The following is a 9,907-nucleotide window of genomic DNA, read 5'->3' on the forward strand; positions in this document are numbered from 1 at the left end:
CAAAGGAGCTGGAGGGAGACTTTCGACCTGGGAACTGGTGAAGATTTCTCCCTACAAGGAAGCAAAAGGGAAAGGGCATGCCCGTTTGTGGTGCTTCTGTTCATCTCAGGCAATCTCTAGGCTCTCACTTGCCTTAATTTATCTTTATCGTCTGTCTCCCTGCCTCCCACAATAGTGTAAATCGCCTGAGCACAGGGTTTGTTGAATTCACGTATTGCTGCATCCTCAGAGCCTTAAGCAATATTGTCTTATTTGTGAGTGTGCAAAAACATTGAAGTGAGGAAGAAACTTCTGCTAATGACAGGCACTGTCCATACCCTACACATTTAACACAGGTAAGTGTTACTGTAATTATCCTACAGGTGAAGAACCTAAGGAGTTATGGACAAGGTCACATAACTTACACAAGGTCATGTAGTCAGGAAATAGTTGAGCCAGGATTTGAGCCAGGATAATAGTCTACCTTGAGGACGCTAGCCTGTTTCTTACACTCAAAAATTAAAGAAATGCTTAGAGGGGACTATGTTTCATTCTTTAAAAGATCACATTGTTCTATACAGGTAAAATTTAGGGTTGGCTATATATATGGGGTGCGGAGGAGAAAGGCTTGGTTAAGTGCTCGGACACAAGAAGAAGCTCAATCAATAGGAGCCTTGCCTTTTGGGCTACCTGCCACTGGGCAATAACAAACCCTAGAAGCCCAAGATGTGAGGATCTGTGAAGAAAGAAGAAATGTGTGGAGCATTCGGAGAGCAGGTGAATGGGTCCCCCGGACTATGGGTAGAGGAAGCAGGTCAGGGAAAAACAGCCTGAGAAAATGGTTTTAGAACAGAACTAAATTTACCCTGGGAATGAGAGTTGTACAAGAAAAGCAAATAGTACATAACTAAGACTCCCAGTACAAACATTACAGAAGCACTGACAGAAGAAACGGCCAAGAGGTAGTTTAGATTTAGGGACAGCTGCTCAGAGAAGAGGTATGGGCTAGAACTTATTATTTGGAAGCCATCAGCCTATTAAGAGTCATTGAGATCAGAGGTGTAGGTAAGATTACCTTGGGAGAAATTATATAGCAAGAAGGGACCAGGGCCCAGCACTGAACATTAGGGGAGTCTACATTTGGTGAGTTGGTTGAGGAGCAAGTGCCAGCAAAAATCAAGGAAGGTGCAGGCAGAGAAGCAGGAAGAAATACAGGGAGCATGGCCATGCTAAAAGCCCAGGGAAGAAAGGCTCACAAGGAAGTCACCTGGTACTGCTGGAGACAAGAGAAAGGAAGAGAGAGATGAACTGGCGGCAGCAGGAGGCCACTGCTGACCTTGGGGACAGATTGGGTGGGGTAAGAGATGGGTGTGGGCTGGGAGAGGAGGGAGTGGAAACAGCCTATCAGCATCAAGCAGTCAGCTAACTTGGGCCTACATGCCTAACCAAGCCAGGGACCCGTGTTTGGTTGGCTTGGTTTGAGTTTGTTTTGTTTTGTTTTGTTTTGTTGAGGAGGTCTGTTTTTGCAAATAAGCTTTAGTTGGAACACAGTCATTCCTATTCATTTACATACTATGTTAGGGGCTACATGTGTACACATCTTCCACCCAATTTTTAAAATTATATATTTAAGGTTTAAATCATGATAAATATGCACACCCACTGAAATGTTTTTATAGTTAGGCAAATTAACTTGTCTGTCTTCTCACTAGTTACCTTTTGTGGGCATGGTAGAAATCTACACCCCTTCTCTTAGCCAGTTTCCAGTATACAATGCTATCTTGGTCAGTTTTCTGTTGCTATATCAAAACACCCAAGATTGGTAATTTACAAAGAATAGAGGTTGATTTAGCTCATGGTTCTGGAGACTGAGAAGTCCAAGACCACAGGACCAGCATCTGCTTGCCATCTGTGGGGGCCTTCTTCCTGCATCATAACATGGCGGAGGGCACCACATGGTGAAGGGGCGCAGGCATGCTGGAGAGACCTCACTTTTATAGCAGTGCCATTTCCTTGATAACCCATTAATCCATGAGAGGATTAATCCATTTATGAGGCCAAAGTCCTCAAGACCCAATCACTTTCCAAAGGTCCCAACCCTAAATACCATTAACATATGAATTTGAGGATTATGTTTCCAGCACACAAACAAATTGGGGGACACAGGCAAATCATAGCAAATATAATATTAACTATAGCGTCCCTCTCCAAATTAATGTGTTGAAGTCCTAACTCCAGTACCTCAGAACGTGACTGTATTTAGAGATGGAGACAGAGTTTTTAAGAAGTAATTAGGTTAAAATGAGGTCATATGGTGGACTGCAATCCAATAGAACTTGTATCCTTAGAAGATATTGTAGCTCAGTGAGAAAGCACATGGCTAGCACGCATGAAGGCCTGGATTTGATCCCAGCAACACATACAAACACAAGATTAAGACACAGACACACACACAAGAAAGAACACATGAAGACTCAGAGAGAAGATGGCCATCTACTAGCCAAAGAGAGGGCTCAGAAGAAACCAACTCTGCTGACACCTTGGTCTCAAAATTCCACCCTCCAGAACTGTAAGAAATACATTTCTGTCCCTTAAGGCACCCCAGTGTGAGGTTCTTTGTTATGGCGGATCAGCAGACCAATGGCTGTCACCATCTTCCAACAGCTATGGAGGTGAAGAATGGCAACAGAGGGCAACTGATGAATAAAGCTAGAAATATTCAGTCGTTGAGCCCTCACACAAGGTATTTGTGGACCTCTGGTGTGGACAACTGTTTCAAGGTCATTTAGTTGGCACATTCCAGAGTCAGTATTTGAACTCACACTGGCACCAGTGAGTGCTTTCCTCTGGGAGCTTGCTGTCCTTACTCCACAAGGAGTGCTGACTCAGAAAGCGTAAAGCAGGATGGCTCTTTTATTTCCTTCAGTTCATGCTCTGACCTGTGGGCAGCTGTTCTGGGGAAATGCCAAGTCATAAATAACTCTTACATTAATGCCAAGGTAGCCGGAATGGAAATGTCACTAGGAAATGCATTTCAAATAACTGCCAATTGCATAATTCAGCCAGTTTTTAAGACTATTTGTCACAGCAGGATTTCCTTAATTCGAATTATGGTAAACTGATAATCATTCATAAATGTGGAAGAAACTTACCTTTGCTTGGACATTTAACCCAGATAGATAATATGACATAAAAATTGAAGACATTCTCTGGCCATTTAGGATGGCCAAATGGACCAGAACAAATAGAGGAGCAATTGGTCTTATTTATAAAAACTGATCCTTGTATCTTTAAATCACCCAATACAGTCGCAGTATTGTGATATTCTCTGTTGGAGCTTATAATCCAAAGGCATCAGTTCTACTCAACAGAGTGGCTCATTAGTGTAACTTCATCCTTTCAGGAATCTAGCACACAAGGAAGCCCTCGGGATCAGCTTCATTCCCAGGAAGGGCCCCTCTGGGTGGTGCCCAGAGAGATGGGAGCTGCATGTCCAGGCCTGTGGATGAATGGGCGAAGCCAGGGAGGTGGAGAAAGCAGCCCCCCCCCCCAACCCATCATGGCCATGAGGAAACAGGCTAGCTGTTCTGAAATCTTCTGCTTTTTCACAAAAAGCCGGAAATCCAGATTTCATCTGAAATTTCCCCATTTCTAAATCATAATGACCAATCCAAATTAAAAGGAAAAGGAAGAGACTTACTCTTTTTTGGGTCTGTGGGCTGGATCATTGATGGCACCTGCTCTGGTCAGACCATATCGGAAGGTTGAGGGGTCACAAGATCACATGAGTGATCATCACTGAACATGTGTTTCAAGACCGCTTCCATGTGTGGGCCTCACACATGCATTTCTGTGGCTGTTTCTGACCCACCCAGTCTCATATCCAACTTCCCTCTTTATTTATGGTTACTTAAATTCTTGGGGTTATTGAAGCCCAAGTCGCTGCTGCTGGAAATGTCAGTTTCTGAACCTCATGTTCTCAAAGAAGGACCTGCTGGGTCAGCAGGAAGGTTGAGAAACACCCTGTCAGTCTTTGCAAGCCTGGTGTGAGGCTCCCTGCCTCAGTCTCTGCCATGGTCCCCATAGAAGTCACCAAGGAGTAGAAGAAGGAGCACTAAAAATACCAGATTTGCCATCTCTGCATTCTTTTTTCTCCAGCAAATGTCGATACACACTTTGACTCTCCAGTTGTTTTTCTAGTTTGTTCACTGATTCATTCACTCAGTAAATATGTATGAAAGAAGTAATGTATGCTGAGTACCATGAGAGTTACTGGGAAGGCCAAGACAAACCAGACCCTGCCATGGAAGGACCTGTGCTGACTGGGGTTACGGACTAAATGGTCATGTCCTCACCTGTCTTAGGCACTTTCTCATTGCTGGGACACAATGCCCAACATCCACAACTTAAAGGAGGAAAGCTTTATTTTGGCTCATGGTTACAGTCCATGGCTGGATGGCTCCAAGGCAGTAAAAGCATGGCAGAAGGGGACGGGGTGGAGAGGGGGGAACTGCTTACTTCGTGGCATCCAGGAAGCAGAGAGAAAAGGGAGGAGCCAGGGAGGCTACTCCCTCAATGATCCACCTCCAATCAAGTCAGCATATTTAGCTGGCAGCATATTTAGCTCTGAGCTCATTTGTGGTCCAAAAGTCCCACCTCTGAGCACATGAGGCCTATGAGGAACATTCTATCAAAAGTATAACACCATTCCCCCACCCCCCAAATTTGTAAGTTAAAATCCTACCCCCACACACACTCTGAGATAGTATTAAGAGGTGGCCCTTTGGGAAGTGATTATAAGGATGAAACTCTTATGCATGGGATTAGTATCTTTAAAAAACAAATTTCAGAGAACCCTTCTGGTCCCTTCAGCCATGTAATGACCCAGCAAGAAAGAAGCCATCTATAAACCAGGAGGCCAGGCCTCACCAGACACAGTATCTGTGGGTATCTTGATCTTGAACTCTTTAGCCTCTAGAACTGTAATTGTTTGTCTGAGGCACCCAGTTTATGGTATTTTTCTTTATGGCTTCCTGAAAGGACAAACACGTGTAAGTTCTTGAATGATCCAAAACTGAGAGTCAGTTATGCCTGTTGATCACAATTCCCACATATATGTCTTTGTCTTTGACATCCCCTCCCAGGTAAGGTGAAGTTGGCTTGAAGTGCACAAGAGATACTAATTTGAATGAGATTCCATGGAGATCTTTAGAAAAAGCAAGCATTATTTTTCATAAAGGCATTTAAAAATTTTGTCTTTATTTTTTATTAATAGACTTTATGTTTTAGGGTAGTTTTAGGTTTACCATAAAATTTCAAAGCAGGTTCAGGGTTCTCATATACATTCTTCCTGCTTCCATGGACAGCCTGCCCTGATATCAAAATCCCACATGAGGAGGTACACTTGTTGCAATCAATGAACTTACACTGACATGTCATTTATCACCCGAAGTCCATAGTTTCTACCAGGTTTCACTCTCAATGTTGTACAGTCTGTGGGTTTGGACAAATGTAGAACGACATGTGTCTACTGTTACGGTACCACACAGAAGAGTTTCAGCAGCCTAAAAATCCTCTGTACTGCACATATTGGCATTGGTTTGTAAAATTTAAAATGTTTAAGGTCAGGATTGGTAAAAGGTTTATAACTCAGACGAAGGATGAGCTGATCACTTTAGAGAATGAGCTGGTCAGCATCACAGCAGAGTCCCAGGGGCAAACCACATACTCTGATATAGGAATATAGAGGATTTCCCACCAAGTTAGGTAAGATTATTGAATAGCTTTAAGGTATCTAACTTTGATGAAACAGCTACAAGGGATCAGCATGGTTATCCTGGAACTACTACCCTCTCCATCTCCCAGCATTGATCAGTCAAACCATTTGGAAGCCTTTGCATTCAAATACTGGCAATACCGTATTGTTTCCTGAAGAAAAATGACCTGAATTTCTAGCTCAATTTGAAAGTACTTGTTTCAGTGGAGGACATCTATATTTGCTGGTCAGGGGCTGATCAGATCCTCGGATACCGGTAAGAAGGACAAAAGGAGTAAAGAGAGACTGAGGCAATACCTGCCTCTAGTGGACAAGCTCTATAAACTCTGTAGTTGCCCCTCTTTTATTAGCCAGCAAGAAGCACAGGGAGAGGGGGAATGTACTTTTCCTGGAACAGTGACTGCAGTAAGAATGGGGTGATAAAAACTGAGGAACAAGTTAATCCTCACAAAGGGAACAAATTAAAGAGGATTAAGTCCTTCCCCATACCTGGATTCCTGCATTTTTTGCATTGTCCTCAGCAGGTGTTTTCTTCCCTTGGGAGCACTGTGATTACAAGCTTTCCCCACACAGCCAGGAAACATTCAGCCTTCCACATATTTCCCTAAAGCAAGTCACACCAGTCTCAGTACTGTAGAACCTAAGTCACATAGCCTGGTCCCCAACATTTTCTGCACGTAGCTTGGTCCTCAACATTTGCTGTATTTTCTGCTAGATATACCAGGAAAGAAAGATATCTCCAGTCCCCTGTCTACTAGATTTATGTTAGGAAGCCTTAATCCAGCCCAGGAAGAAAAACCTACTCAAAGAAACATTTGCAAAATATTTTATATTTTGCATAATGAAATTATATTTTTATATTAATTATATTAACATTTTATTTTTATGAACACATCACCTTGTATTTTGTTTCATAACCAAAGTAGATGTTTGTAGATAGTTTGAATAGGCTTCCAGGTTTGGGATAGAGAGTAATGGTTCAACCTGAGCCATTCCATTTTGATTATTATTCAGGAAACATTTAGGGGTTTTTTTGCAGGGCGGGGTGGTGGTGGTGGTGGTGTTTGTTTTTGGAGCTAGGGATCAAACCAGGACCTTGTGTATATGCTAGGCAAGTGCTCTAGCAGTGACTTACATTCCTACATGAGCTTGTGAGTGTGGAATCACCTATCCTTAAATCTATGTCTGACCCAACTAGAAAAAGAGGTACAGCAATTCCTTGAGAGAAAAGAGCTTCGCATGAAATTAAAAGAATAGTCAACCATGTTTATTGCAGAATCCAAATGACTCTGGGTATGCGCACATTGAAGAACATAAACCAGAGAAGGGGAATGGCTCTTAATGGGTGGAGTGAAATGAACCTCCTTGGCCAGAATCATCAGAAAGCCAGCTCAATGGCTGGGGAACAAGCACAGTGTTGAAAACTGCACTCTGAGGATGTTCCTATGGGATCTAACACGTTTGTGGGGATTCTCCAAGATATCAACAGGGAAAGGAATCAAGATGCAGATGCCTTCCACTGCCTGCCTTGCAAGAGCAAGGTCCCAAGTTCGATCCCCGGTACCAAAAACAAAAAAAAAGAAGTAGATGCTAGGTCCCTACGGCTATGGTCCATAGGCCACAAGAGACCATGGACAGCTAGTAAAGCAACCCCATGAGGTCATAAACTTTTAACATCATTATATAACTTTTAAAGATATCTTTCATGGCTCCATCAAGTGGTGATGGAGCATGCACTGTGTAGGCAATGGTAAAAGACTGTGGGAGGCACAGTGTAGGGCCAGCTCTGCCCCTGGGCTTACCACACATTCAGTCCTCCGAAACCTGAGTGTGTAAGACATTGCATGCGCTTGTAAGAGCTGATGATTAAAATGCTAATAGGAGTGTTTCAGCCTACCTACATGTGTGAGAAGGCAGCTGTTCATTGTCATTAAGCAGACGAGCAAATTTTCTTTTTTAGTATTTAAGCTTGAGCTTGTGCTATGGCCTAAAGTAATTTAATAAGTTAAAACAGTTTTTAGCAGCCATGGTCTAGGAAGTACAAAAAGGCCTCAAACGATTTTTTTTGCCCATGGTATCCTTATAATTACACATTGCTAATACTAGAATGGTATAGCACAAATATTTTAAAAAGGAAGTTTTGTTACTGATATACATTAACCATATTGTATATTTTATATGTGGCCCAAGACAATTCCTCTTCATTCAGTGTGGCCTAGGCAAGACAAAATTTGACCACCCATGCCCTGCAGTATTGTGGCCAAGAAGGGGATACTGATGTAGTGAAATGATGTGTTAACAATGACTGTGGTCTCATTTGTGCCCCGGCCAGGTACTATGTTTGCTAACTAAGCTTAATTGTATCAACTCACTTGGCTTGGGAGATGCCTAAGGGGTTCTTAAAGCACGCTTTGGGGAGGGTGCCATGGATTTGTGACTTTGGGTACTATCTATGTTCCCTGGGCCCCTCCTCTCTGACACTGTTCCTCTTTTCTATTTGCAGCCACCATGAACTGAGCGGCTCTGCTCTGCCAAGCCCTTCTGCCATGATGTTTCTGTCTTAGAGGCAGCTGACCAGGGACTAACTTTCTTGGAACTGTGAGCCAAGTTAACCTTCTCCTTCTTTAACTTGTAGGTGTCAGGTATTGTGTCCTAGTGATAGAAAAGCTGACTAATACACCAGGCTATTGTGTCTCAGCCCTAGAACCACTCTTCTGTACTCTGCTGAGTGGTTATGGTGCTGGGTCTCCGCAAACCACAGTGTTGCTTGCAATTGGCCCCCTATAAGCTCTGCCTGCATGGGTACTACAGAGAGTGCAAAGCTGGGGACGGGTGAAGCCCATGGTCCTCCCTGTGACATTCTGCTCCTGAGTGGCACCAGGCCATGCTTCCTCGCCCTGCAGCAGCATAGGGCCTTCCTCTGGCCACAGCTGGGTGCAGTTTGCAGTATGTTCAGCACTTACTGCACCAGCCTCATCACATCCCCTTCGAGACATCACCTCTGATGTCTGGCACCCCCTTTAGGGTCTGGGTTTAGCTCTGTGTTCTTCCTCAAAACATCTGAGTTTTAATAGTCTCCACCTCTTCCATTTCCCCCCGGACCCTAGAGGCGATTGCTGCTTCCTATAGTTGCTACCTCCATGACAGTTTAGTGTTAGTGTTGTTTTATCCCTGTTACTGAGCCAGGACATATGTTCTTCCTTAACAACTAAATGCTTCCTGTTCAAAAGACTAATGTGGTATTTTTCTCTTGACTGGCCCCTGTCAGGCACAAACCTAAAGTTTTCTCCTTTGTTTATTCACTCACCAATTGTGTGATGAGTTCCCACAATGTCCAAGCGCTGTGCTAAGAGCTGGGAAATGGTGATAACTAAGGCAGAGAAGCTCCTGCTCCTGGGGAAGGAGGGAAAGGGACACCAGCACCCAGAGAGGAATCTATTCTTCCACCTCCACTGACTGGAGGGACAGATTCATACTCCCCGTCTCTAATGTAAATTAGCTTCTCAATGAGCTGATCATATTGAAGCGGCCACTGCTTCCCATTCCGCCATGAAACCCACTGTCTTAGTTATTTTTCTTGCTGCTGAGACAAAATATCCAACAGCCAGAGTTAGAAGAGGAGAACTTTATTTTGCTCACACTTCGTAGAGGTTTCAGTCCATAATTAGCTGGCTCCAAGGCAGGGTGCCACAGCAGAGGAGAAACAGTTCACAGCGGGCAGCAGGTAGCAAAGCAACAAGGGAGACCACTGCTCTTTCTATCCCTTATATCTTATCCAGGCTACTTAGGGCAGGTAGGACTCACACCCTTAATCCTAGTGCCCTTGAGCCTAGCTCTGCATGGTGAATCAATCCCAGCATCACACACTCTAGATCCAGCCACCTCTGAAAAAGCCCCACCCATGTTTGAGGGGACATCTGGGCACAAGTCACCACACCTACTGAAGGATTCCCCTATCAAGCTGATGGCCAGGCTCCCAAACTCTCTGCTTCCCTCAGGCAGCACCCACACTGGGACTCGGTTTCGCTGGCACCCAGTCCTGTGTGTGCCATATGTATTTATATTTCAGATCACACTACTCAATCAAATAGCATCTATGCCAATACATGTGACTACACTTTTGATTGACAGAGGATATATTTTATTTTTGAC

At 43.8% G+C, this 9,907-nt stretch overlaps 2 long non-coding RNA genes across 2 annotated transcripts in view; one reads left to right on the forward strand and one right to left on the reverse strand.

The window, feature by feature from the left end:
• LOC106007988 (uncharacterized) overlaps window positions 1–3,916 on the reverse strand; it is a 25,023-nt gene extending 21,107 nt beyond the window's left edge. The window contains exon 1 of the long non-coding RNA XR_001182545.3: window positions 3,680–3,916. This is a non-coding gene — a long non-coding RNA (uncharacterized LOC106007988). The remainder of the gene's footprint in view (window positions 1–3,679) is intronic.
• Window positions 1–8,386, forward strand: part of LOC147828543 (uncharacterized) — a 9,813-nt gene extending 1,427 nt beyond the window's left edge. The window contains exon 2 of the long non-coding RNA XR_015450547.1: window positions 8,259–8,386. This is a non-coding gene — a long non-coding RNA (uncharacterized LOC147828543). The remainder of the gene's footprint in view (window positions 1–8,258) is intronic.
• Window positions 8,387–9,907: the final 1,521 nt, after the last annotated feature.

This window comes from Heterocephalus glaber, unplaced genomic scaffold (genome assembly GCF_053883595.1).
Source record: "Heterocephalus glaber isolate CG9 unplaced genomic scaffold, H.glaber_assembly_v1.0 deba00001004, whole genome shotgun sequence".
Taxonomy (NCBI): Eukaryota; Metazoa; Chordata; class Mammalia; order Rodentia; family Bathyergidae; genus Heterocephalus; species Heterocephalus glaber.